Source organism: Dasypus novemcinctus, chromosome 3 (genome assembly GCF_030445035.2).
Source record: "Dasypus novemcinctus isolate mDasNov1 chromosome 3, mDasNov1.1.hap2, whole genome shotgun sequence".
NCBI classification, from domain to species: Eukaryota; Metazoa; Chordata; class Mammalia; order Cingulata; family Dasypodidae; genus Dasypus; species Dasypus novemcinctus.
In genome coordinates, this window is record NC_080675.1 from 110,094,672 (window position 1) to 110,121,847 (window position 27,176).

The following is a 27,176-nucleotide window of genomic DNA, read 5'->3' on the forward strand; positions in this document are numbered from 1 at the left end:
CCACAGGGGCTGTCTGCCTCAGGCCAGGAGGGTTGCATTCCCTACCCAGCTATTGCTAATTAGCCCTGAGTCCTTAACATGAACTGGAGTCTGTTTCTTCTTTACAAACTGGAGAAAAGTTACCTGCTCTTCTTGCTTCCTAGAGTTGTTCTGTGGGTCAAATGAACTGACAAATGGCAAAACACCTTAAAATCATTTTATTGAAACGTAAAGTATATGCAGAAAAGCACATAGTCTTAAACATATGGTTTGATACATTTTCACAAACTAAACACAGCATGTAACCAGCACACAGATCAAGAAACTGAACATTATCCCAGAAACCCCCTCATCATACTCCCTTATGGTCACTATCCCCCAGTGGATAACCACTGATCTGACTCTAACAGCACAGATTAGTTTTGGTGGCTTCTGTGTTGTATGTAAATGGAATTATACACAATAAATTCTTTTGTATATGGCTTCTTTTCCTCAGCATTAGGCTTGTGAATTTCTTCTATGTTGTATCCTTTATAGGTTCCTCATTCTCGTTGCTGAATGAATTCCATTGTGAAAATAGTCAAGGTTTTATTTATTGATTCCACCATTGATGGGCATGTGGACTATTTCCAGTTTTGGATTATTACCAATAATAAGCATTCTAGTACCTGTCTTTTGACGAACACATATTCTTATTTTTCTTTTGGGTAAATACTGGAAGAGGAAATGCTGGGTAATTGTATATTGGGTAGATGTATATACAACTTTAGGAGCTGCTGTCAAATGAGTTTCCAGAATGGCAGTTCAAATTTATATTCACAACCTTGGTGCCTGAGAAATACCAACATCCGGTATCCTCAAGGTTTTTATTTTTTTATTTTTCATTTTAGTTAGATGAAGTAATTCTTAATGTAACCTGATTATCATCAATTTAAATGACTGGATCCTTTTTATCTCCATGTATTAAGATTGCCTGGTATTTCCATACCATATGTGTGGCAGTTTGAGATTATTTTATGAATCCCAAAAAGAGAAGGATTATGTTAGTAAAACTAATTTATTCCTCTGGGCATGATTCCCTTTGATTGTATTAAATTTAATGAGGGACCTCTGATTAAGTTTACTGGATAAAATCAGTTTAGGGCTTCTGATTGGGCTAAGTCAGTAAGGCATAACTCAAGTTGAGTCCCCGCCCCCTTGGTAGGCTGATATAAACAGACACTCAAGAAGACAGACAGGAAGAAAGAGCTCTGTCATTTTTGATCCTGGTGCCCTGGGGAAAGATGAGCCATTCACCTGATAGTTTGCAGCTGAGAAAGAGAAAGTTCTGAGAGGCAAGCCCTATGCCAGCTTACAGCTGAGATCAGGAGGAAGCTGAACCCATGGAGACTTCAGAGGAAAAGGATGCCCAGGAAGGAGAGAGAAGACAGAGATCAGCGACCATCTTGCTTCAACATGTGGCAACTGACTTTCATGAGAAAGCAACCTTGAGTTGAACTCTTTAGGGCCTTGTAACTGTAAGTTTTTACCCCAAATAAATACCCTTTATAAAAGCCAACAGATTTCTGGTACTCTGCAGCAGCACCCCTTTGACTGACTAATACAGTATGTCTTAGGAAATTTTTATTATTTAACTTTGATATATTCAGCATCTGGCTCTGTGACAGCTAACTGAAGTTAGGACAACTTGAAAATAATATTCATATTTTTACTATTATATGGAAATAGGGCAACCCAAATTTGGCTGAATCTTCTGCATTAGAATGTACATTTCTCTGTTGGTGTTATGCCGTAGAAATGGCTATTAACAAAGAATAATTTTACTGAATAAATAGCCAGTCTTTGTGTCTCAGGACGAAGACATTTGGCTTGAAGAATTTCTTTAGAATGTAAATCTTCAATTTGGGGGCATTTTGGAGATCTGTTGGCCTACTCTCTCATTCTGTATGTGAGTAATTGAGGCCCAGAAAAAAAGGATTACCTGAGATGTTGAAGCTAGCTAGTAGCACAGCCAAGACCAGGACCCAGATTCTCAGAGCCTTCCTAGATATCATTCCCTTCCTCCCTGCTACCAATTGACCAAGATTTCTTGAGTAGTTGAGGAAAAGACACTCCTGCGTAGTAAATGACTGTAGAGGAAACCTGTTATGGACAAAGCAGTAGAGAGAAAGGCTGCTGTGATTCAGTGGAGTGAGTGACTGTTGGCAAATGAGGATTCAGACAAACACTGTAGAAGAGTGGTGGTAGGACACCCTACTCAGTCACACCCTAAGGCTACTAGGAATGTCCAGCCAAAGGTTAGATGAGAAATCACCTGGCAAACAGTCCCTATCAGTAGCCCATCCTCCAGCCACACTGGCCTTGTGAAAAATTCCTCCCAGGGCTTGTTCTCCTTCCCATCAGAAGGTTCATGAAGTCCCCTTTGTTCAAATTCCTCTTCCTGCAACATTCTCTCATGCTGCTCCTCCTTCTACCCAGCTAATTCCTATATACCTTTCAGATCTTCCTCCCCTGCCCTGAGAACTGTGATGAACTCAGAGTACCCTGTAGCTGTTAGAGCACTTCATATACTTGACTATATGCCAGACATTGTGTTGAATGTTTTACAGGCATTATCTTGATAACCTTAATCCAAGCCTTTGAGGCATCTGCACTCTCATTTACAGCTGGGAAAAACTGAGATCCAGCAAGTTTATGTAACTTACCCAAGGACAAATCTTTACAGGGAATTGTAAGGTGCAGATTAGAACTCAGGTCTTTTAACTCCAGAGCCTGTGTTTTTTTTGGTTTTAAGTCAATTTTATTGATACATATTAATAAAGCAGCATACAATTCATCCAAAGTGTACAGTCAATGGTATTTGCTATAATCCCATAGTTGTACATTCATCACTTGAATCATTATTAGAACATTTTCATTATTTCAATAACAATAATAAATATAAAACCAACAAACAAGAAAATTCCTCACCTCTCAATCTCTCTATGCTTCCCCTACTGTACATAACTATTGTTTCCAGCTATTCTATCCAAAATGTATAATCACAATGTTGTATATTCATCATCTTAAAAAGTTTAGAATGATTTCATTATTCCAAAAATAAAAACTCCAAACCCCTTAGCATCCCTTCCTCAGACCTACATAACAACTAATCTCCTTTCATCTTTATGAAATGATCTATATTTACATTTTATATAAATGGAATCATACAATATGTAGTACTCTGCATCTGTCTCCTTCACTTAGTATAATGTTTTTGATGGTTTTTTATCTGATATTAACATTGTACAATATTAATTTACATTTATGCAGCTTCAAGGAAAAATAGTCTTATATATGTAAGTCTACCCATATTCATAACATATTTATATTTCACATAATTTATTTAGTTTAGGGCAATCAAACAGTATTTTTCCTTTTAAGGCCAGAGCATGTTTTAATCACCATATTATTCCTCACCCATGCCTGGTACTTGGTAGGTACTCAATAAATAGTGATAAATAAGTGAATGAATAAATAACTATGCTCTTTGGTACAGTCCTAGTATAGCAATAGAGATGGAAATCCTGGCCCTGGTCAACTCATTATAACTTATAACTTCTTGTCCTTTTCTTTGATCTTTTTTCTTTTGGTGGTGGTGGTTATTGTCTACACATAAAAACTTTGCCCAATATTTATTTTAACATGCAGCCAGAGTTGAGAACCACTGGGATAGAGCAACTGTTATCAATCCTGGTTTCACATGAGAATCCTTTTTTTTTTAATTAACATCTAATTTATAAAGTTGAAAGTCAACTTTTATAACTTTTAATTTTTAAATATTGTGTGACCCATAAAGTTGAAAGTAAAGATACATTTTTAGAAGCAAGTCTAAGTGAAGAAGCCCACTTATTTACCATTCTCTCAAAAAGTGATTTTGCTTTTCTACTCCTCTTTGCCTGTCTCCCTTCACCAGCAAAAAAGAAATTTAAAAATGTAGAGAAGAGAGCAAACAAACAAAAAATTACAATGTGGTAGAATGACCAGAGAAGAAAGGAGCCAGTATCAAACTAAGGGAGAGAAATATAAAAACAAAGGGATTAGATGACATCATGTAATGATTTGCTCAGGAGACAAGGAATGTTGGAACGAAAATGGCAAATTCCTGTCCTGAGGGACAAGTTTCAATCTGTAACTGTTAAGCATGAAAATATAATAGGGCTTAATCTCACCAAATATAGATCCACCCCTAGCCAAGTACAGGAATGTAATTATAAGAGTTTTATTTGCCCTTCCCCTGCCCACTGCTTTCCATGATCATATCATGAAAACGGTGCCTAAGTAGTTGAGAAGAAAGTAAAGAGTGAGTTAGTGAATTAGATTCTCCTGGCATTCTCCTAAATGGTTTCTCCATTACCAGTCCCTTTGGGTCATATTCCAAAAGAATATGAATGTTGGAAGGAGGTAATGCATCTTGCTATTAGTATCTGGTAGTCAGTGATATGTCAGTTATGCTGACGGTTTATGCAGCCCTGTAAAGTTGAAGCTGAACACTCAAAGGTGGTTACTTTTCATTTAGTTGGGAGGAAAGAATGAAAGAGTGGTTAAGAAAGCAAAAGCTGGAGGCTCACCCACTTAGTTCTGTGAACTTGGGCAATTTTCCACCTCTCCATGCCTCAGTGCCTTTATCACCAAACCAGGAATTATTAGTAAGGATTGTTAGTAGGATTTAATTAGTTAATTAGCACATGTAAAAAGCTTGGGACTGTGCCCGATACATACATAATATGAGCCCCATATGTGTTAGTTATGATCGCCCTTAGCTACTTTGCTTACATGATCAGCTCTGCAAGAATGCTTGTTTTGAAAACGTGAATTTGTCCCAAACAATTGATATTTCAAGGAACAATTTGAGCACAGTGCAGATTTTGAGTTTGCTATGTACAATTTCTTCTACAAAAAAGAGTAGGTGAATGAATGCAGGAAACTGCACCCAGCTGATCTGAGCCATGTAGGAATACACAAAACGCAGGCACCCGTGCATGCCCTGGCCACCGCAGCTCACCACCAGCATGATGGGTCTCACCCAGCCATATCTGCTGTTGCAATTTTTCCTCCAATTTCCAATAACCTCGTTCCAACACTTCACAATAACTCACAAGCTGCAAACCCTCTGACAAGCAAAGTACTACAAGCAAACTTCAGGGTTATTTTTTCATGGTAAAGCTCTTTGTGTATTGCAGCAGCTAGTGTTTCTAAACCATTCAACATATGTAAAACTAACTGCACTACCATTTTCATGAGGTGCCTACCTTCTCTCTGTCACTGATGAAGTTTTGAGTGCTGTGTCCCTAACCCCATTTTTGTCATAAGCCCTGTGATTTTTGCTGTGCAAAGTTGTATAGCACGGTGATTTTTTGGGAACACGAAACAGCCATTCTAGCAGAACTGCCTGTTATTAGCATATTTTGCCACAAGGCAGATCAATCATGTGGTTAACTGAAAAATAGGCTACTTTTCACTTACTTTATTTGTAACATCACAAAATCCACTTTATTAAAATAAACTCAAATAATATTACTAAATGTTATATATATTTTTTAAAGATTTATTTATTTATTTCTCTCCCCTCCCCCCCACCCCAGTTGTCTGTTCTCTGTGTCTATTTGCTGCATCTTCTTTGTCTGCTTCTGTTGTTGTCAGCAGCACGGGAATCTGTGTTTCTTTGGGTTGTGTCATCTTGTTGTGTCAGTTCTCCATGTGGGCAGCGCCATTCCTGGCAGGCTGAACTTTCTTTCGCACTGGGCGGCTCTCCTTCCGGGGCGCACTCCTTGCACGTGGGACTCCCCTATGCGGGGGACACCCCTGCTTGGCAGGGCACTCCTTGTTTGCATCAGCACTGCACATGGGCCAGCTCCACATGGGTCAAGGAGGCCCGGGGTTTGAACCGCGGACCTCCCATGTGGTAGATGGACGCCCTAACCACTGGGCCAAGTCTGCCGCCCTAAATGTTATATTTAAAGATCCTTTTCATGAAAACTTTCAAAAAAGGATCCAAGGCAGCTCTTTCACTAATACAAGTACCTGTTTCATCTCTCTCTGAACTTATTTCTAGACCTGATTAGAATGACTTTTTCTGATTTACAAGGAATCCCTACCTAGATTTCAGATTTCTGCCCAAATCCTTGCAAAAGCCATTGAACACCCACAAGCTGTCAGCTACAGATTCTTTAGTTTAGGAATAATTTCTGTGATTTTCCCCATCTATTCACTCAACAGTACTGTACAGGCCTACTGTCTTCAAGGAACTAGATTAAGTATGAGAGGTGAAGGAGAAGTTGGGCACAAGGGTGAAGAAGGCACTGTCCTTTACCTAGACAAACTCATGCCTTCATATTCCCCTGATGGAGTATACTGTGTAAGAGTTTGGCTCACTCATACCACTGAATTAAACAAACTAACAAAAATTGTAAAGTATTATAGAAAGAACACCTGCTATTACTTTCTATTTCTCCTGCTAATAGACATCCAAAGTAATAGCCACTGACTAGTTGTTTATTGTTGTAGTTTTGTGTTGTTTTTTAATTATAATAATCTCTATGAACTCCTTTACAGCACACAATTAGGCTTCAAATACTAACTAGTTTTTTTATAAAAGGTGTTTTAATTTAAAAGTAGATGATTACATTTTTTTCATTTCTTTCTTTTTAAAGATACATCGATCACACAAAAATGTTATATAAAATATGTAAGTCCCATATACCCCACTCCCCGAACCTCCCACTCCTCCCACATTGACAACTTCTTTCATTAGTGTGCTACATTCATTGCATTTGACGAGTACATTTTGGAGTACTGCTACACAGCAGGGATTATAGTTTATGTTGTAGTTTACACTCTCTCCCAGTCCATTATTACATATTTTTAATGGGTTTTTAAATAGAATGCCATGTGTTAAAAAATAACTTCAGCCTCGTTTTAAAAAAGAAATAATGAGTTCTTGAATAGAGGATACTGAGCTTTCTCACATCTCTGTTTATATCTGAACAAGAGGAAATATAGTTAACCTAAAAGAGGGTAGGGTGAAAGAGCAAGATAAGAGGACTTGAACAGAGAATACCTTTCCTATGGGGAAAGTGGGAGCAGCATGAGAGTCTCTAAGACAGTGTTTCCAAGAACTTTTGGTGTCCATCTGGTTGAGGTGATTGAGAGCTCATCCTGTGTGAAAGCAGAGGAAGGGACTCTGCCATCACAAGAGGGACTGTGCCTTTCAGTGTCAATATTTGTATCATCTTGAAGTTTTAAGTCAACTTTTGGTGTTTCACATATGACTAAAGGTCATCTCTATGAATCTCTTATATGAGGCTCCTGGAATCTACGTTCTTCTTTTAGTGTAACCTTGGATTCAATGAATTATAACTTTTACTTAATCTCCAATTTTAAGTCTTCAAAATTTTGTCAAGTCAAAGTGTGAATTTCTAATCTCTCCAATTGTCCAAAGTCTCAAAACTGATAAGGAGCAGGTCTAAGATCTACCCAGACAGATTGGAACCTTAATATTCTATCTACCCTATCTTTGATATGGTTAAATGGTTGTTAATAGGAGTCAAGACACCTGAGTGGGAGCATTGTTTTAGTTTGGGGATTTATTGGCAAATCCCAAGGTAAGGTATGCAGTCAGGAAGAAGTCCTGGAAAGCAAGTTTAGTAAACAGGAAAAATAAAACATTTACTGGTCCTCATTTCAAAGCCCTACTTGAATGTTTCAAAGACCACAAGCTGAATGCCAATCCATTAGAAATATTATGAAATATATGAGGACCTAAATTTTGAAAGCCAATATATATTAGACCTCTCCTCTTAAAAAATATCCAGCTGAGGTTGCTGGAATTAAAACAGTTTTTAACCACAGAAGAGTTAATCCAGACTTAAATTTCTGGAGAAAATGCAGAGCAAACTATGTACAAAACAAAAATTGAGAACATTCTTTTATAACCAAGTTAAGCCTTTTGAAAACAAAACATCCTCCCTTCTCCATCTCTCTCTCTCATACTCTCCCTCTTCCTCTCTCCCTTTCTCTCACACACACATATTCACACACTCACTGCCCAAATTAACTTTATAACTACAAAAAGGAAAGATATTTAAATTATACAAAATAAACCCTAAAAGCATCTGGAGTGTAGGGAATTTTATTAATAACAAAAATAAGGAATGCATAGAATTTAAGCCCATTTCCCTTCACACTTGGTTTTACAATCTGTGTGTAAATGTCAATCAGTAGGAAGAAATTGCCTAATGGATCAGAAATCTCATTAAAACGTTTTTAAGTAAAAAGAATATTTTTCTTCTAACTAAATAGTACTGATGCCAAAGGAAGGAAGGCCAAAAAGTCACCACCCTTTTTCTTTGCTAATTGATAACTTCTTGATCTCTCAGTTGAAAAACTGCAGCTATTGCTGCTTCAGATTTTCTCAGAAGGTAGTCATGAAATTACCCCACTGAAATTCACATGTACTAACCTAAAGATTCCAGTGCCCTGAATTTTTATAAAGAACCCTTTCATTTTCATTTAACAAACAAAATCGTGCGTTGAACTCCTGCTACCTGCTACATTTTGTGCTCAGATACCACTCCTCAGCACTGCCTGAACAGGGAAAGTAGTTCTGCTCCATGTGAATTCAGGACCCCAACTTGACCTTCATCAGAGCTTCATGCACACTCAGAGAGAGAGCAGCCCTTGCTTGCGCTTTCAGGACTGCCAGGGCATGTTTAGAGAAAATTGTGATCCAGGGTACATGCCTGTTTTCTTTTCTACCAGAACACAACTCCACAACTCCATAACACTCAGAGGCAGGTTTATCAAACTTTCTGAAAAAGAGTCACCTTGCTGCATTAGCTGCCCTGACATGCAGCCACCCTGCTACCAACACATGCTGCCAACTGTGATTCCTTTACTTTTACTATGAATTACAAAAAAAGACTCTGATTGAATTGTTTCCTTCATGTTTGTGAGTCTTGTTCTGATGCTGTCGATGACAGGTGACAGCCCCGAATAGGTAAGTACTTTTCTGGATTTTCTCAACACAGCCATAAAAAATAATAATAATAAGAGGATGACAAATACAAGGGGGTGAAAAGACTATTTTTAAGACTATGAGTCATCTGGTGTTGGGCACCTAAATCAGAAACTATGTTCTCCTCCCCTTCCCAGGAACATTCCAAAGGAGATGAGACAGGGGATCACGCATGTGTTGTCACACATGTGTCTGATTCTAGCTTGTGATGGGGATACATGAGCAGCTGGTGTCTTGCAGTGTCATGCAATGGAACACCCTTGACCCAGAGCTCTCTCCATTCATCCTTTCGGCATCTAAACCGAGCCATCTGGGTGGACACATGCTGGGGACAGTTCAGAACTTCTCCAGGGGAGCTGATTTCGCTGCACAGACAGACCCAGCACAGAGAGGGAAAATAAACCATAATACAAAGTGCAAGTTCTCTGGAAAGTAGCCAGAGGGAGACTGGCCTTTAAAAGGTGAGGGAGAAAATAATAATAAGAGTCAAGGTGATTGAAGAGATCAGGAAGAGAAGTATCAAGGTTGTTATCCTAGTTCTAGAAAAACACTTAGATTAAAGATTCCAAAGTGTTTAGTGCTGATATATAATTTAGCACATGGTTTGAAAGTTTTAGAAATTCTTGCTCTAACCATTATCAGCTGTTATACAGGGCAGATTGATCTCCATAAGTCTCAGTTTCTTTGTCTCTAAAGTAGAGATAGACTGTGATTTCAGAAAGTCCTAAGGATTCATCCAGTCAATATATATGAATTGAGCATCTACTACGTGCTGGGTGCTGTTTCAAGCCCTAAGGTTACAGCAATGACAAGACTGATAAGGATTAACAGTAGTGAATAAATGAGTTCATATGTGAAAAATCTCCATACAGAATGACACATAGAAAGCAATCAATAAATATTAGCAATTATTATTGTTAACACTGTTGATGAAATTTATTTGAAAGCCTAAAAGGGAAATTTTGAAAATGGCTAGCAAAAAAGAGCCTCCTCCATACATATAGTTAGGAAAATGGTATTTATTTTTAAGAATTTTGTTGTAATATGCCATGATCAAGTTTAAATACTGTTCAGTTTTTATAGCAGAAAGTTACAGTGCAGGAATCAAAGCATGTTTATTGCATGAAACAACACTCAAATTCCTTTGTTTATATAGCCTATATGAATTGACTTGAATATGTAACCCTTAGTGTGAAGTATAAAATATGAAAAGTAAATAAGTGTTTGAAATTCAAAATTCAAATTATTGCCATTCATTTTTAGGTTATAATGAACTAAATTAAGGTAGCCATCCCCCTCAAAGATAAGAGATGAACAAAATCCTAATGCTTGCCCTTTTCAATGTTAATGATAATTCTTATGACATAAATGGTAAAACTGCACTCCTTCAAAAACAATTTTAAATGTTGCATATGCAGCTGTATGTGGCTATTTAGCTTTCAGCCTAACTCTTCTCACACAGAATTGTTACCACTTACCTCTTTCTTTGCCCTGTTTTGGTCTTGCAAAGAATAAAGCATCTCTAGGTCACAAACCAAAACAAGGAAATACATACTGCAACAACAACAACAGAAAATGTTTTTCTCCCCTCCAGGAAGAGGCTGTCATGAATCTCTCAATAGACAATTAAATGGCTCATTGCTTTGTTTCTATTAAGTCCCCAATGGAAAGGCAAAAATGTTTTCATTCACACCATTTTCTCGCCCTCTTATTGTGTCCCTGGAAAGTTCCAATTCCCTTCCTCAGTTAGGACATGGTTTTGTTTTTGTTTTTTTTTTTCTAAAACTGTGTGACATTGAACTCTTTCTCAAAAAAAGATGTGCTGTGCGAAGAACCAATATGATCACTTGAAGTGGCAGGAGTCTTGAATTTAGAAATGGCCAGATTCCTCTCCCTAAGCTGAACTCAGCATATAAATACATTACCTTCCCCCCAGCATGGGACATCATTCCTAGGGATGAGCCTCCCTGGCACTGAGGGTTTACTACCAAGCATCAACTAGCAATGCAATTGGAAAAAGCCCTTGACCAGAAGAGGGACAAGGTAAAGACAAATGAGTTTATATGGCTAAGAGACTTCAAAAGGAGTCAGAAGGTCATTCTAGAGGTTACTCTTATACACATTGAAGCAGGATCTCGTTAACTGCCAAAGTGGATACTATCCCAAATAGTGGTATTCCTGGGGGATCTGGAGACATCCAGATACTATAGTCAGGGCAGATAGTTCAGGAGTTTGGTGCCTTGCCAGTGGGCCGTACTTTGGAATTTATGCTCCCCAGGGTAACAGAGTTGGACTCAGTTGTGGTTTCCCTACACATGGCTCTTCTGTCTTTCTATTTGAACCTATAATTAGTACTAGAGTTGGTAGGTATACATCCAAGAGACTTAAGTCTTTGGGCTTCCCATGTGCCATCTGGGCCCTGAATCTCAACAGAGTTGCAACACCTACTCTCCAGTTCATTGGTCTCACCCAGGACAACTAACAAGGAGGTCATGATGGACAACTACCATATCAAGGAACTGAGAGAGTCTACAACTCCAAGAAAGTAAGTCCAATGCATTGGCCTCGTGGGATCACAACCCCTCTCAATTATAAGTGGAGTGGACATCATCATCCCAGAACCTCAGGATTGGGGAATGAACTATGGGCTAAAGTAGACTTACTGGTATTCTATTATAGACTTACCACGATTCTAGCAATGGAAGAAATCGTATTATTGATGTTGAGACTGTGACCACAGGTGGTTCTGAGAACAGGGAGAAGGAAAAACATGTTTAACACACAGGTATTTTCGGGACTTGGGAATTGTCCTAAATGACATTGCAATGACAGGTGCAGGCCATTCTATATCTTGCCATGATCTGCAGAATTGGGTGGGAGAGAGTGTAAACTACAATGTAAACTTTAATATATGCTTAGTGGCAATGCTCCAAAATGTGTTGTTCAATTGTAATTAATGTACCACAACTAATGAAGGATGTTGTTAATGTGGAAAAATGTGGGAGGTGTGAGGAGCGGGGCATATGGATATATATATATTTTTTTTTTTTTTCCCCCTATCTGGTTACATCATCCTCTTCATGCCCTGCAGGGATATGCACCTCACTGTGCAAGTCTGGGAAGATTTTTTTTTTTTTTTTATGAGGAGGTCCTGGTGATTGATCCCGGGTCTTCCATATGGTAAACAGGAGCTCAATTGCTTGAGCCCACCACCACTTTCCCCCCTGTTTTTTATGTAACATTTGTGTAATCTAAGTATCTTTTTAAAAAAAGAAAAAAAAAAGAATTTTAATCTGGGGATAAAAAAAAAATGGCCAAATTCCTGGGAGTGGAAGGTCTACTGAGGGAACCCCATGAGGCTTTTTCTGGGAGTACAGAGCAGATACAAGCCATGAAGTAGCACTCAGCCATCATAGGAATTAAACTGAAAAACAAGTCTCATTGATTTCAACTCAAACCTAGCTCCAGGGCCAAGTAACAATATCTCTCTCAGGAAAAGAAAAATATAGACAAGATGCAGCATGGAAAACATCCTGGTCTTTATACCTTCTTGTGTAAGTGGATTTCAAATGAGCCTTCAAAGTATTTCTATGCCTAGCAAGTTACATGGAGATGTAGGTGAGCATGCCGCAAGACTTTTCACCATGAAACCAATAAGTCAACCCTTTTTCAGGAGAGAATGGGTCATCAGGGTAGAGTGACAAGCATGGACTCCATCATTAAGTATCCACCTGAGTCTTTGCAGTACTCAATTAAAATGAAGGTTTTTTTTAAAGATTTATTCATTTGCTTACTTATTTATTTCTCTCCCTTCCCCCCGTCCCCCCCCCCCCCACAGTTGTCTGCTCTTCTGTGTCTATTCGCTGTGTGTTCTTCTGTGACTGCTTCTATCCTTATCAGCGGCACCGGGAATCTGTGTTTCTTTTTGTTGTGTCATCTTGTGTCAGTTCTCTGTGTGTGTGGTGCCTTTCTTGGGCAGGCTGTACTTTCTTTTGCACTGGGTGGCTCTCCTTACAGGGCACACTCCTTGCGTGTGGGGCTCCCCTACACGGGGGACACCCTTGCATGGCACGGCATTCCTTGTGTACATGACTGTGCATGGGCCAGCTCCACACAGGTCAAGGAGTCCCGGGGTTTGACCCTTGGACCTCCCATGTGGTAGACAGATGCCGTATCCATTGGGCCAAGTCTGCTTCCCTGCAGACCTCCCATGTGGTAGGCAGACTCCCCTTTAGCCCTCAATTCACCTTGTTGGTTTGATTTTTGCTGCCTCACATCCCTGCTTCAAACTCTGGTTCTTCTCTTCTGAGTCTGGAATCCTGCCTGATCCCTTCCTGCTTTGAATCTGGCCTGACATCTTGTCTTTTGCCAGGCCTCTCACTGAAATCTCCAATTGGAGTCCTCTCCATATGGATCCAAAAAGTCATCAGCAATCAAATTTTTAGTATTTCTGCTATAAGAACCCCTACTACCAATCTCTACACACCAGATCATACCCAAGGAACAAGAACAGTGAGGTCAGCTTGAGTGACAGTCCTATCACATAGTGTATTCTCCTAATCAGGAGCCTTCCCCATCACTGGGTTTTGCCACCCATCCTCTAGTCTCACTTCTTTCCCCACCAGAATTGGTGTCACTGAGGTTCCAGGATGCTTTGAGTCTGAGCTGACTTCCTTAGCTTTGGAAGAATCATTTCTAATGGAGTACCGTATGCATCATGTCCCAAGCAACACCAGACAATAAAGATATCTTAACCTAAGCTTTAGAACCATGATATCTCAGGTCAGGACATAATTCTAGAACAAGAATGGTAAGCCACAATAAAATTGGGACTACAATATTGGTTCCCTCTTTCTCTCTTTAGTAATTATTTCAAAGTATTGTGTGACTAACCATTCCCTGCACCTCCATGTAGAGAACAAATTCATAACTATTTCTCTGGAAAGGGCCACATGCTCTGCCAAGATGTCATGCTGCACCCAGGCACAGTGTGCACACACACGGATGTCTCCCTGCCATGGAGAACTTTGGCCTCTTGGCCTTGAACCAGACTGAACCAAAATAGGAAATGAGACAGACAAAGCAGCAGACGGAAAGCTGCTGGTAGGGATGAGTCAGTCCATGAACATCTATACATCCAAGAAATGAGCACAGGTTTTCAATACACTAAGGCACACCTGAGGCAAGTGGCAGGAGGAGGTGTTTGTTTGAAATATTTGGACATCTTGAAACATCAAACCAGGACTAGGAATAGTATGTTACTGCAAGAACCAGGACCATTTGTAGTAAAATCAAGTTGTCAGTGGTGGGGATTGGAGGCTGTGAAATTTAAATCTTATTGGTTTCTTCCTCTGTTCTTACATTTGCTTTGCTACTTAAAAAGGTGGTTTTCTTTAGTTCTGAGGATGCTCTGCAAGGAAGATTTCCTAGACATTAATAAAGAAATGCCCAGTTCACAGGAAATAATCACCAAAACTCATTCTTCTCTAACACAGTGAAATCCTCAAACCATTTTCACAAGAAGTCTACATCACCAGAAATCCTCCCTGATAAAAAATGGAAGTAAATGAGCACAGAGATAAAACTTAAAGTGCTCCAACTATTTTAAGGAATACAGAGGCTAAAATATTGCAACCATTTTAAAGAACACAGAGCTAAAGCCTAAAATATGGTGATCATTTTAGGTTATATAGATCTAAAGAAATATTTTCATATTTTAAAATATAATTTAAAGTGCACAATGCCTCCTTTTTTAAAAAAAAAAGATTTAATTTTTATTTATTTCTCTCCCCTTCCCCTGCCCCCCCTACCCCCAGTTGCCTGCTCTGTGTCAATTTGCTGTGTGTTCTTCTGTGTCTGCTTGTATTCTTATCAGCAGCACCTGGAATCTGTGTCTCATTTTCTTGCGTCATCTTACAGCATCAGCTCTCCGTGTGTGCAACACCAGTCCTGGGCAGGCTGCACTTCTTTGCGCTGGGCGGCTCTCCTTATGGGGTGCACTTCTTATGTGTGGGGCTCTCCTACGTGGGGGACACCCCTGCATGGCATGGCCCTCCTTGCACCCATTAGCACTGCATGTGGGCCAGCTCCACATGGGTCAGGAGGCCCTGGGTTTGAACCTTGAACCTCCCATGTGGTGGACAGATGCCCTATTCATTGAGCCAAATCTGCTTTCCAATGCCTCCTTTTTAATTATGGATTCATGGAGATATAGTCCACTGAAGAATAGTTAAATACAGATGTTCTGTAGCTTTTCCAGTGGTATTGATGGATTTCTCTTAAGCTATCTAATCCCTTCCACATCAGTCTTAGTTTCCTAGCTGCTAAAACAAATACCATACAATGGGTTGGCTTAAGCAACAGGAATTTATTGGTTCATAGTTTGAGTCCAGGAGAAGTCCAAAATTGAGGCAGCATCAAAGTGTTGCTTTCTCCCCAAAGTCTGGCATTCTGGGACTGGCTGCTGATGGTTCTTCGTCTTTGACTTTTCCACCACATAGTGGTGTCTTCTTTTTCTTCCGGGTTCCATTGACTTCCAGCTACTGGCTGCTGCTCCCTGTGGCTTTTCCTTCCATGTCCAATTTCTTTTGCTTATATAAGGACTTCAGCCATATTGGATTAAGGCCCACCCTTGTTTCATTAACTAATAATATCTTCAAAGTTTCTATATACAAAAGGGTTCACAATCACAGGACCAGGGCTTGGGACCCTAATATGCCTTTTGTGGGGACCTGATTCAATCCTCAACAGCATCTTTGATTTCTGTTGGCAAGAAGGCAGGTTTCTGGAGCTTTAGTTCTTTCTGAGCTCTGGGCCATTGCAAGGGCCATTGCCAAGCCCATGCCCACCAAGGAGTTACAAATGCATGAATCAGAGCAATAGGAATTATTCTCAGATATCACCAGAGAACACAAATGGGCCAGGATGGTGAATCAGAATACCATGAACAAACTTTAAAGCCATACTTTACAATGAAAATAACGTCAAAAGTCTTGAAATGCACCACCAACAAAGTAGAGCCATGTGCTTTTCTTGTAGAGGGCAAGATTCAGATTTACTAAAGGAAGCATATCCACTGTAAATGTACACCCTTAGCAGTTCCAGGCTGCTTGGGAATCAATGAACCCTACATCCAAACTTCTGAGCTAAGGCTCTTCCAGAGAAATTTGCCTTTACATTTCTGTCAATAATATATTCACTGCATAACTAAATTAAGGTAGGCTAGAAATCAAGTTGTATATAAAAATAGGCCAGCCTCCATCTGATTATGTTCAAATGATACACTAAGAATAAAAAGCAAAAGTCAGCCTTATAAATGTTAGGGATTGGTTTCATTTTATTTTATCTTTGTGGTTCATGAAGGTCATACAAATGCTTTGCTTAAGACAGTATCACCTCCAATAGGATCTTCTATGTAATTGCAAGCTTTGTCCCTATTGTCATGTAATGATGCCTACATTTCTACTTCTTGCATAAATTAGGGTTTCTTCATGTAATAGTAAAAAGTAACTATCACTTGGCTGGTATTGTAAAACTTTCTTTAGAATACCCTGGGGAAATTTGGAATAGGTCTAAGAAGTGGGCTTTAGAGGAACTAGAAGTCCATGGGGTGGGCCTTGTGCCATTTGAAGTGGCCAGTGTTATAACCATTACTCTGACTAACCAAAACAGTATGTGTAACTGGTTGCCTGAGTTCAGTCTTCCTGACAGTGTCAATCTAAATCATGTTTTTATTCCCTTAGCAAAGGGGGAAATTTTCTCTGTCTGATACTTCCTTGCATGTGGAGGACCATGCATTATCATAGCATTTCTAGCTTCTTTCTATATCCCCACTCTTCCATTGACAGCACAGAAAAATCACACCCTCTAATACCAGCTTTATCGGTAATAATGGTGATGCTTTGGTCTCCATTCACCTTACTTCTTTGTCTCATTTCTCACTCATTTTTGTATTTGGGTACAAAAAGGGGATTTTCCCTAGAAACTCTCCATACGGGGTATATTGGTTGAGAACTCTGAGAAACAAAACTAAAGAGTGGAATTTGGGGAAAAATAAACATTTCAAAGATTTTAAAGGACTTTAGCCTTTGGATTTTTGTGAACTGTTTTGATCTTAGTGGATGATGGAGGGATTTTACAATTTTACACTTGGCTTTTATTTCTGAGACTTGGAAAGAGGGCCTTAATCTTTAGGCTGCATGATATTTTGACCCTAATGGGTGATTGCAGCTTGTCCAGTAGTTGCTTGATATACACAGACTGTTTTTTATATGTGGCTCTTTTATTTTGCTTATTTGTTTCTTTTATGGATGGTGCCAGTCTAAAGCAAAGTTTCATGATGCTTGGCATAAACAAAAGTCCCAGAAAAAAATGTGGGACCTTTGGGCCTCAGCATAGTGGTGGCTGAGGGCCTCAGAAAACCTGGGGCTTATCCAAGACACTTGTGTTGGAATGGCCTCAGCAGACACCAACTGCATGGGGCCTGGTAAAGGCCCAGGCCTCAGTAGGCATAGGCAATCTCATGGTGAAGTCTTACCTCTAAACAATACAACACCGCTGGTCTGGTGGTTCAGGGACCTCAGCATAGTCTAATAGGCCCCAAGGTCACACTTTCAGTAGTGGCTGAACTGGGATTGGAAACAATGCTCCAGGGTCCAATATCTTAACCACTGGTATTAGGTTCCTATGGCTGCTGTGATAAAGTACAACAAAGAGTGACCTAAAACAACACATATTTATTATCTTACAGTTCTGGAGGACAGAAGCCCAAAATGGACTATGGTAGACATTCTTTTATAGACTTATTAATATTCTAGCAATGGAAGAACTCTCATCATTAATATAAAGGCAGTGGCCACCAGAGGTTCTGAGGGATGAGAGAGGGAAGAATAGGTGTAATATGGGGAAATTTTCAGGACACTATATTTGTCCTGCATGACATCACAGTGATGGATACAGGCCATTGTATATTTTGTTATAATTTACAAAATTGTATGGGACAGAGTGTAAACTAAACTGTAAACTGTAGTCCATGATTAGTAGCAATACTTCAATATGGGTTCAGCAATTGAAAGAAAGGTACCACACTAATGAAGGATGTTATTAATGTGGGAAAAGTGTGGAGGGGCGGGAGTGTGGCATATGGGAATCCCCTATATATATGTAATCTAAAACTTCTTTAAAAATAAAAAAATTAAATTAAAAAAAGAAGCCCAAAATGGGTCCTATTAGACTAAAATCAGGGCATTGGCAGGAGCATGTTCCTTCTGAAAGGTCTAGGGGAACATCTGTGTTCTAGGAGCCTTCTCCAGCTCCTAGAGAACACCAGCATTCCCATGCTCCTGGCCCCTTTTTCCGGCTCCAAAGCCAGTAATGTAGCATCTTCCAATCTCTCTCTGACTCCCTGACCTTGCCTCCCTCTTATAAAAACCCTGGTGATTATATTGGCCCACCCAGATAATCCAGGGTAATCTCCACATCTCAAGATCCTTAATTTAATGACATTTATAAAATCCCTCTAGCCATACAAGGTGACATACTCACAGGTTCAACAATCAGGATGTGGCCATCTTCTGGAGGTCATTATTCTTCCTAACACTCCAGCATATATACAGCCTTGACTTCACTTGCACATTGCATTTTGGGCCATGGTCTTTGACAATCCACTAAGACCCACATTCTGGAAATGCAATTTTTTTTTCTGGGATAATTGCTTTCGAGGCTGAGTTTTGGCTTCTTTTCTAAATCTGGTGGGTGTGGCACATCAGTGAAATATTAAGTTTTTGAACCTTTTAAACTGTTAAGTTCATTAAAAAAGACATCATTGAACAATATCTTATTTGAGGTCCTGCAGAAACCACATCAGTCCCAGTGAGAGAGAGCTGCGGCTGCAGGCACTGGCAAAACCCTTCACTCTACCATGGCTGTGGAAATCCCTCAACCCTGCAGTTATGAGAAGCTGGAAAGATTTTAGTTACTTTGGACTTTTAATTCACAAGAGCAAGAGGATTTGAGTTCAGATTTTATTTCCTTTGGGTTTTATCATGTTTAGACTTAAACATATTAAGGGATTAGTGTTTGGATTTTAACTTTTCTGAGGGAGTTTTACAATGAAAGGACTCAGATTCATATTTGGTGCATCTCCACATAAATGGCACTTTATTAATGGCGTTTCTTTCTTCCTTTTCATTTAGTTTTATGCAGAACTCTTGATAGACTATATCAGACAGCTGTAGTAGGGCAGAATTTAGAAAGGGAAATAGAATAGGGAGAACATTTTTGGCCATGGCACCAATGTAATTAATGCATGGTTCTGACCCCTCCTCTCTGCAGAAGGAGACCTGCCCAAAACAGCCCTGCTGGGTACGTTGGTTTAAGCCCAGGAGTCACTATCAGACAGCCCACCTTCTTGTGGATATAAAGAAGACTTCAGCCCGCAGTTTTCTGCAGGTTATATTCTTGAGGACTCAAGTGGACACCACTACACAGTCCTCTTGAATGGTACCCCAAGGGTTGTGGAAGCCAGTACATGAGTGGCTTCTCTAATACCAGGTTTGTCAGTTATTCCATCTGGTCTATTCTTTTGTTTTCATTTCTATTGCATTTAAACTTGGATGGAAAACTGTGGTTTTTGTTTTGGACTCCTGTGAACTTCCCAATAATTCTTGTTTCTCTAGATTATATTGGGCTCCTAAATGATGTTTCTCTTTCCATTTATAAATCCTTTTTGCTATCTGCTTGCCCTGTAAGTATCTGAGCTTATAATTTTTGCTTAGAGCAGGAGCTCTTAACTTTTTGTGATACCATGGGCCCCTTTGGCAGCCTGGAAAACCTAATGATGCCCCTAAGACTAATGTCTTTAAAAATCACAAAATTCAATGCTTTACTGAGTAAACTAATAATACTGGAATACAGTTCTCAAAAATGCTGAAAAACACATTTGAGATATAATAACGTATATGACACTTTACTGCTGCATTAAATACCAAGCTCTAGTAGTGAATTTAATAAGTATCATAATTTCAATGTATTAATGAGCAGAAATATTTCCACCCACTGCAATAGAAGAAGGAAGTTATTTGTAATATAATTGGTGGTAGAAGTCACAGGTACTGATAATACTGCTGTCATGTGTTGCCCACATTTATAAATGAAGAAAATTTAAGATAGAGGTTAGTGAAAATAAATATGTAATTTGTTCCTCTCCAAGTTCATGGACACCTTCCATGGAAACCCAAGTTTCCTAGCTTAGAGTGGCTGTCAGTTGCTTATCCAAGTTATTCTACTTTCTCTTTAAGGTTCTCTGTCATAACTAGCCCTAGTCCTTCACATTCACCAATACCATCCTGCATCACTCCTCAATGTCGATCCACTTTTATCTGAAACATCTGATTTTTAACACTAGTATATGAAATATTTGGATCTGTACACATTCAGTTTCTTCATCTTAAGTGATTGTTCCAACTCCTGAGGCTTATGTACTATGCATGAAACTGTACATGGTTTTGCTAATAATCTACTGTCTATATATGTATATGAAAATGCCATAGCACCTCATCTAATTGAAAAGATGTGAAGACACACTGAGTTTTCATAGGTATTAAAGTTCTATGATAGCAGAAATTTCATCTGTCTTATTTATTGCCATATCCCCACTTTCGGGGCATATAGACAGAGCTCAACAGATATATGTGCAACGAATAAATGATCCATGATTCAATGATAAATTCAGATTTCCCAATGAAGTGAATACTTATTTTAAAAGGATAAAATTATTTGGTGATGGTAGAACAAAGTAGTAAATGTAGTTAACACCACTGATTTGAATACTTAGAAAAGGTTAAAGGAAATTCTGAGTTTATATATATATATACACACACACACACAGATGAATATATGCATGCTGTAATAAGTATAAACTTAAAAAAAAAAGTTATTTGGGAGACAAAGGCACATTCTTGAAGAAATTGGCCTTAATTCTTAGAATGCCTATTTCCTTATTAAAAGAAAATATACAGGTTTCTTCTTGCAAATGCTACACATATAAACAGAGACTGAACAACTACCTTATTTATTACACCTACAGAAGATACAGTGAAAGTGTATTAATTACCTTATTGTCTTTCATGGAGATAAACGTAAGTCCTTTTCTTGGAACTGTTCCAATCAGGGTCTTCATAGCTACCTCCTGTGTTGGTGTTCCAGGTGCTTTAATAAGCATACTTGCTCAATGAATCATGTAAACCTTTGCTCCTTTCATGTTATTCAGTATTTCAGGACTTTGCTATTTTTTCCTGTAAATATGGATCATTTTTCAAACAAAAAAGTTGTCAGTAAAATGTAATCTTAAGTATTTTGAATATGTATAGATAGGGCAGTTGTTTTTCAGTGGTGGTTGTTATGAGTAGGGGGTTGGCTTGGATGGGTTTATCTTTGAATGGTGATAAAGTTTAATGCTAATATATCATAATTTCTTCCTAAGAGGTGAAAGTGGCTTTCAAACTGCAGATTTAGATCCATCAGTGGGTTATGAAATCATTTTAGTGGGTCACAGACATTTTTTAAATGAAATAGAACAAAGTAGTGTAGTGCTTGGTGAGAATTTTAGTGAGTTGCAATATAAACTCTATTTTTTACTATGGGTCAGGATAAAAAAAAACATTTAAAAAACATTAACTCTACCCGTTTTATTGCATTTACAGACTAAGAAAAAAACTGACTCCAACAGAACCCCACCTAAGGTCACAGAGTTATAGACTATTTAAAGACTTGTGTCTTCTGACTCTGATTCCAATCCAGTGTTCTCTCATACAGAGAGATTTTTGTTTTTGTTTGTTTGGATTTTGTGTTATGTTTTATTTAAAATGAATCAATTCTGGAGAGAAAATTGTCTGGTTAAGTCACAAGAGATTCTGTATCAACTTTGGATTTTTGTTTCTTGACTCAGCATGTTGCAGTGAGCTGCACTTTACTGTGGGTGTCCAAGCTCTGTGTAGAATGTATTTGTAAGATTCATCACAGAGATGCTATAGGAATTAAATAACATAATATATGAAAGCAATCTGCACAATGATTGCACCTTGGAAATACTCCATAGATATTTAAGGCTTGATATGTAAATCCTTAAGTTTGCCTTTCAAAGGCATTTAATAGTATAGCTAATAGCTATATTTAATAGTATAGCCAATAGCATGAGAACGTAAACTTATTTTGAAGATTGTAATATTATTTATTCATCAAACATGGCCAGACAAGCAAAACTGTACTACTAAGATAAATGCTGTTCTGTTAATATTGCATTTTAACACAATCAAGCCTGTCTATGGTGATACACACAACTATTAAAATATTTACATTGGGCTTAATTACATTACACATAAATATACGTTTCTGACTATAGCTAATGGATAAAAATACATTTTAAGTACAGAATATTAGGATTGAGTTTAGGTATGAAAAATAATTTTTGGTTATGGGTATTAATTCTTTATAGAATTCTTTAAATATTTTCATATTTTACTATTTCAAGCTCAGCCAGCATTGATTAGAAATCAGGGGGCAAAATAAATAACTTGCAGTTGTTTATCCAAGCCAATATTCTGTGATTCCTTTTTTTAATATTTTGAAATAAACTTTTAATATTATTTTCTAAAAGGACACGTTCATAAATAAATCACATTTAAAGTAGAAGATTAAGCATCACTACATCAGGCCAACAGCCTCCCACCCAATGACCTCCATAATTTTCTTGAGATGAGACAGGAGCTAAATCATCCAAGAAAATGATTTTCTATCTTATTTGAAGATTCCTATATGTGGTGACTTTAAAACCTCCCACATTGTAACCTGTGTTTATGTTTAATACCTGTTACTAAGAATAACACTCCCTTTTTTAACTCTAATATAGTCTTTCATTAATAAACATTGATATAAAACACCTGTCTGATTGCTCTGAAGACAGAAAATGAGGCGCTTTATAGCTCTGAATGTGTTGAAATGCCACATGTGGATCAGGGTGGGCAAAGGAGAAAGGGAAAGTAGGCCACAGGCCAGCAACCCATACCAGGACATGACCTGAAGGGAAAACAGGAAAGCAAGGTCAGAATTTGACTCATGATCCAGTGTTAGCATCCGAGGTAAAAACATCGCCCACAAACTCGACAAAGAGCTGGGTATAAAAGGGGGTCTTGGGAAGGAGACCTCTTGTCCACAATTACCAGAATTCCCTGTGTCCAGACCATATTCTTTTGCATGTCACTTGCCTTCTCAGAAGAGAAAGGAAGACTCGGGACCCCAAGACTGTTTGGGAAATCACAGATACCTGTTAAGCAGCCATGCTCAGACCTCATCCCAGACCTTCCTTCTCTGGGGAAGTCACAAATATGGCTAAGCAGTCATCTTCCCTCCTTTCTGCTTTCCCCACCTCCTTTCTGTTGTATACCTTTCCACAACCTGGGGGAGATGTTAAGTCTAAAGAAAAGGCCCAACTAGACCTTAAACGTGGAAACCAGGAACAAGTAGCCCTAGATGCTTATAAGAACAGGAATTCTCAGGGACAGAACTCCACCCCCCACCCCATCCCTGTGGGTTGGATAAAAAGCACCTTAAAACAGTATAGATTTGTCTCTCTTATCCAGCATAAAGTGGGGCATGCAGAGCTGCCACCTATCAACCCCAACACAGAGCAGTTCCAGCCACCCTAGGGGCAGCAGTGATGGGACTTCCTCCCCTGCTCTTTTGGACTCTCTGTGCTATGTACGTGACAAGGAGATTATTTTGTCCTTTCTGGACTCTTTATTCTGTGTAATAAGGGTGTCACTTGCTGAAAGTTCCTATTGTTCCCTGAACTTCTGTTCCTACTTTGCACCATTGTAACACCTTTCTCCACAAACTTTCACAATAGGTCAAAAACTCATCCTCTCCTTGAACTTGAAGATGATCTCTTGCACCATTCCTTGACAAGCAGCAGACTGTGGAAACAGGGCAGTGTTTTTCCAGAGATAAACAAGGTTAATGGATATTCCATGATGGAAAGCTGCCAGTTCTGGATGCTGCCAACTCCCATCCAAAGGAACTTACAGAAAGGTTGTCTGGCTTTCACTCATTTCACCCCGAGGCATCAGATTACCCAACACAGGCAATAAAAAGTACCTCTTCCTCATTTTCCTGACAGGCTAGGCTCTTTAATGGGATCCCTGAGCTGGAAGCTGGCTCCTTGCTCCTGTCTCAGGTCCCATGCAGCAGGTCCTTCCTGGGTCATATGCTATGATTCTGTCAGGAACTCCAGGTCCCAACATGCTAAACTCAAGTGGAAATGGCAAAAATAGACAAGGGTCCTCCCCTACCACCTTTTTTAGATTGCTTGAAAATAGCAATAATTATGACCAAGAAACCTCAAGACTCCATCATGAAAACACTAATGATGCATGCAAGTCCATTATTGCTAAAGAAAGAACATTCAACAATGTTCAACTAATTTATTCCATCAGAATGAATTCTGTACCCAAACTATCAAACTTCATCAAGCCAGAGGGCTAATGGGAGGCCCTCAGGATGCTTACTGCCTGAAAAATAAGCAAAGCAGTTGAGTCTTTGTTAAAAGCTCAGGTCTAACTGTCTAAATAAATCTGATATCTGATACAAAAACTAAGATTCTAAGCCACCTTCAAACCACAACCTTAAATGTTAACAGAAGAAAGAGAAATGTCACAATTATGCTAAGTCTCCCAAAAGAGTTACCCCTTGCTGTAAATCCCACCCTGTATAAATTGTGTTTCTTTGAATTGAAATTGGCCTATAAATTCAAGAAAAATAGATCTGAAAATGAACAAAAGTTCCAATGAATCCAGTCATCTTAGTGGTCTTGTATGTGCTCACTAAATATTTGTTGAAAGGATGAGTGACTCTGCTGGTGAAGACTGGCACAGATCAAGAGGGGAGTGTGTGAACCAAACATCCATTTTGAAGACTGGCGATAATTTTGTTCCAAATCTTTGCAAAGCATAGATGACTATTATGCCAATATTAATGGGCAATCAATCCACATTTAACTCCCTGGAGTTTTTGTTTTCTTTTGCTTTGTCTCATCTGGGGTTTTTGTTTGTTTGTTTGTTTTTAATCCTTCTTGTAATTTAACTGAGAGATGGGACAATTTGCATGTTTTGTAATTACTCAGGGCAGAGAAGTGATAGAAAGACCTTCACACTCCCAGACACTGTGGCTAATGTGCTAGGGTTTGGCTATCCAACTCTATCCAACTGGACATAGAACAAAAGTTGGTGCCAGATTCATTATGACAGCAAGCCCAATTCTAATGGCATAGGTGATGGTGGTACCTGATTTTTATTCAACAGTTACTGACTACTTACGATATTAGTCCCAATAGGCTAGGTTATGCTGCTGCAACATATAAGCCACCAAACCTTAGTGCATTATCACAGCAAAAGTATACATCTCAATAACACAAAGTATATTGCAGTGCCAGGGATTCATCTGGGCAGCTCTCTTCATCCAGTAACTCAGGGATTTAGGCTCCCTCATGACATGACCCCTTCTCAACATGTTATTGCTAAGGTTTATTTATCAGGGGAGAGAAAGAGTGAGAAGCTACATCTACTCTTAAATATTTAACTCCAAAGTCACACATATTTTGGCTCAGAGCCAGACCTAGTCACTTACCTGTGTCTAACTGGATTCCTGGGGAGAACAAAATATTTCTTTCATAGCTATTATATGTGAGAAATTTAGATAAATGCTGGGGGATATTTAGGCATATTAAAATATATACCCTAAAACAGCTGGGATTTCTGACCATCTAGCACTTATCTCTTAGATTTCTTCCATTTCATTCACCCATTCATTTATTCATTTATTCTCTAAGTCACTCATTTATTTATTCATTATATATTATTGAGTCCCTGTCTGTCAGGATTTCTGCTAGGGAATGGCATAAAAATATGATTTAAACTGATCTCTTTCATTAAAAAAGTTAATAGTTTAACAGGATAATAAATGTGTAAATGCCTACCATAACCATAATTTAATGATATATATTATACCTGTGTATTAAGTGTTACGGAAATATACTAATTCACACATCTATTCAGCCAACACTCTACCTTTGCATGTGCAATGCACCCATGCTAAGTAGTGGAACTAAATAAGTTGCACTGAATGCAAAGGGGAGGGCATTAGATGAGGTGATATTTGAACTGGACAGTGAATGACTACTATGAGTTTTCCCTAAACATGAAAATCTTTATTTAGGTCTTCAAATGATAAAATGCTTTCAACCATATTTCGCTGAGAATATAGTATTAAAAGCATGGGCCAAAGTCAGATGCTTGGCTGTAAATATTGATTCTATACTTATTAGCTATTTGACTTTGCCTCCCTGGCCTCTGCTTTCCTCATTTGTATGATAGTAACAACAATACCTATTACATTAGATTGTTCTGAAGCTCAGATAAGAAAATAAGGGTAAAGTCTTACTAAGAAACCAACATGTGTTAGTATTATCATTGTTATAATATTAATAAAGTATTTGCTAAGACTAATATATCTGCAAATGCTATTGCCAGCTGGATCAGTTTCTCAATAGATTCCAAACTCTGCCTCTGAACTCTATCTCAGCTGTAGTAGAAACAGGTGAGCAAGATTTCTTACTACCCTCTTACTGATGGAATTCACTTTTATCCTATGTTACAACATAAGCTATGAGACAACAGGAGTATAAACCTTGGGACCCTGTGAGTGAATGTTGGCTGAAGAATACTACAGTGTTAGACCTTGGATCAGAAACTGAAAATCCGTTGCCTAGAACAACCTTGACCACTACCTTCCCCCTCACTTTTCCTCTTCCTGCTTTAGGTTTTAGCTTATATATTACCTCCTCTAGGAAGTCTTACCTCGCTCACCATCCCAATAAGTTATTCTGTGCTCAAGTTTTATACCATGAGCCTCCCTATAGCAATACTAAATGAGGTATACTATATTAGCCCACTTTTTTGTCTGTTCCAACCAATCATCATTACATCCATAGTGCTTAGTACAAGGTGTGGCATAGAGTAGGTGCTCAATGGATTTTGAGGTTAGAAAGCATAATTATACTAGGAATGAGAAAGTGTGAAAGGAGTCAAGAGGT

General features: G+C 38.7%; 1 long non-coding RNA gene across 2 annotated transcripts in view; it reads left to right on the plus strand.

The window, feature by feature from the left end:
- The first annotated feature begins 1,222 nt into the window (after positions 1-1,222).
- Positions 1,223-27,176, plus strand: part of LOC139438694 (uncharacterized) — a 49,110-nt gene continuing 23,156 nt past the window's right edge. Inside the window, exons 1-3 of one of the 2 annotated variants that reach the window (XR_011648404.1) lie at positions 1,223-1,496; positions 19,367-19,585; positions 23,937-24,194. This is a non-coding gene — a long non-coding RNA (uncharacterized lncRNA). Of the gene's footprint in view, positions 1,497-19,366; positions 19,586-23,936; positions 24,195-27,176 lie in introns of those variants that run through there. The other variant, XR_011648403.1, reaches the window with a different exon arrangement.